A 3,392-nucleotide genomic window follows, 5' to 3' on the forward strand; every position below is an offset into this window, starting at 1 on the left:
CTTCACAAATACTAGGGGTGATCAGAAAGTAATGACAGTCGGACTCGTAGCTGAAAGACAATAAGTGTTGGGGGGGGCGGGGAGCAAGGGGCAGCAAGTGTTGCCTGTTGTTACATGTTTGAGCTTGTCGCTGTTTGTCTAGCTTACATTATATCGTTGCGCTGTGCGATTGCGTCATTGTTGGTTTGCCTCTCTAACCGGAAACATGGATTTTTCGAAAGAAGGCTGCAGATTCTACACCTTCACAAGGTGGAAACTCGGGAAAAAAGCAACGGAGATCAGAGAGGAATTGTTGCAAGTTTTTCCCCGAGTCTACTCCATCACTGGAAACTGTTTCCCGCTGGATTCGAGCTTTCGCAGCCGGAAAATTGCAGCTAGAAGATGATCATCGTCCTGGCCGCCCTCGGACATCCGTGACCGAAGCAACGACGGTCCGTGCGCGGGCCATCATTGACGAAGATCCAACTGTTACTCTTCGATTCTTATCCTTGGAGCTCGGTGTCAGTTATGGGAGCGCACATGACATCGTGCATGAACACTTAGGGCTGAGGAAGAAGTGTGCTCGATGGATACCTCATTTGCTTACGGAAGAGCAGAAGAGCGAACGGGTGCGGATTTGTCGTCTATGGCTGGCTGAATTCGAGCCAAATGGTCCGAAACGGTTCTCAGATGTAGCTACCGGAGATGAGTGTTGGATTTCTTTCTTCATCACCAGAGACAAGCAGTCTAACATGGTGTGGTTGAGTGATGAAGAACCTCGACCTCAGATTCTGAAGGAAGGATTTCGCAGCAGTAAGCGCCTTTTCACCATCTTCTTCAATTCACAAGGACCAATGTGTGTGGATGTAATGCCTCAACAGTGTACTATCACAGCCCAGTACTACACTGATCACGTCCTTCCTCGAGTCCTGGAATATCAGGCCAAGACTGCACCAACCCGTCGCCGATCGCGCCTTTTGCTGCACCATGACAATGCTGCCCCCCACAAAGCTCGCCTCACTGTGCAGTTCCTGGAGCAGCAAGGGATCACACTTCTCCCCCACCCACCCTACTCGCCTGACCTTGCTCCCTGTGATTTTTGGTTGTTTCCAAAGATCAAGGGTGCGATCGCAGGGAAGCTGTTTCATCGCATCCAAGATCTGGCGCGAGCAGTCAATTCAGAGCTACGAGGTATATCGGCTTCTGAGTACCGTAACAGACAAAATCCTACTTAACCCGACAGTATCCTATACAAAATCCCCTGCTCGAGATGCAACCTTCAATCATAATATCAACCTTATTTCTCACTTGCGAAACATTACCTACAACACTGTGTACAGGTTCATGAGAAATATCAACACTAACCACTTCTGGAAGGCTAGGTCTATCCATTAAATGTAACAACTGGTTATCATCACTACCAGTATCTCTTCCTGAGAAATTCCCTCGAAAACCGTATTAGTTCTCTTTTTGTCAAACCTCTTATTGTTTGTAAATTTTCCAAAAGATCCTTTCTGGGCACTGTGGGGCTTACCTTGAGAATTTGTGTATTTACCAGACACAGTCTTATCAAAACGGCACACTCGTTTGAGGTGTCCCTTCGTGTTACATACTGAACAAGTTAGGTGCTTAAACCCATAGTTCTCACTTTTGTGTGGGTATCCGCAATGCTTACAACTTTCTTTTTTCTGACTATTTAAAAAAATTCAGAACTAACCCCCACTTTCCTCACTTCAGTAGTCGGGAGCTTTTCTCCAACAAAAGCTTTTTCCAAATTTAAATTTTTCTCTAAAGTGTCCGTTGAAGACATGGTTTGTAAATCCAAATTCTCAGCAACTAAGTTCGGGAAATAAACTTCAGTATCGACCAACATGAATAGTTTGTCTCCCACTCGTGCATCAAATAATGTACCAAAACTACAATCCTTGGCTAGATTTTTCAAGTCAGCATACAAGTCTCTTAAACTTTCATCAGATTTTTTCTTTCTATTCTGAAATCTGATTAAACTCCGATGATAGCTCGGTTTAACCTTGTAATGTGATTCTAAAAGCTTCAATAAATCACGATAGTTTTTGATATAAGGCAAATCAGGTGAACTCAGGGCGGCTAAGGTACTATAAGTCTCACTTCCTAATCAAACTAATAAAGAATTTTTCTTCTTGGCATCATCAGTGATTCCATTGTGTGCAAAATGAGCCTGCAACATGCTTAGCCATATCTCCCAGCTAATTTTCTTGGGGTCAAAACAGTCAATCTTACCTGAGTTATTCGTCATTGTAAATTGTAGTAAATCTTGAGAAACAAATGACTAGTAGCCTGCTAAACCAAGGCTATTTACAAATCCATAGTGGCATGGACGGTCCCGATGGAGGGAATCGGCGAGAATATCTTCATCCTTAGATTCCTCCACCATCAGTGGGAAAGGCAGCTATTTCTGTCTTCCAACACAGTAACCAGTCCTTCAGCACACAAATCCTCAAATCCTCGTCGCCACTGTAGCAGTGTGATGGTGAGGAATGTTCAAAAGCGGTGACAAGCTTTTGCTATTTATTAGCAAGCCAAATGTAAATACAAAACAAGCGAATATAGACGTCGTGGTATAAGTACCTTGACAAAAACAAACGACGTCTACATAGGATTCAATTAAGTAAACAATACTAACAGGTGCTGTATAGCATCTAAACATATTACAGAGAATAAACATATGAGAATCGCATATATCTACAGCACCTGTATACAATTCTTTTACACCATTTCCAAGTATATAGTAAAATAAGAATAATGCAATAATACAAGTAATCTCAATTTACCATAGCCCACCACTTGTCCCTGGGTATGCATCATATATAACATACTGTACATACCTGCATACAGTATATCCATATATGCGTGTATACATACATGTATAGTCTATATATATGTATATATATATATATATGTATATATATATATAATATATATATATATATATTTATATATATATACAACCATACACATGCACATACAATTGCATATATAAATGCATAAATGTAAATGCCTATATACAAATATAAACATAATGTACACATGCTTGTTTATGCATGAGTTCAAGTTCATTTATATTTTTTCTAATATATATATATATATAAATATATATATGTATTATATATATACACATATTATATATACATATATATATATTTATATACACATATATGATATATATATATATATATTATATATATATATATATATATATATATATATATATATATATCCTGATCAGGTTTGCATTGAATTAGCTAGAAATGTTTAGCCTGTAGTGACGTGACGCATCCCACGACCCGTCACACACATAATTGGCAAGCGTAGCTCGCAAGGACGTCCCGACCAGCCAGCGGTCAGCCAATCAGGAACTTGCAAAGCTCCTCACG

The sequence above is a fragment of the Oratosquilla oratoria genome, chromosome 3 (genome assembly GCF_046742065.1).
Source record: "Oratosquilla oratoria isolate Oo_2021 chromosome 3, ASM4674206v1, whole genome shotgun sequence".
Classification (NCBI taxonomy): Eukaryota; Metazoa; Arthropoda; class Malacostraca; order Stomatopoda; family Squillidae; genus Oratosquilla; species Oratosquilla oratoria.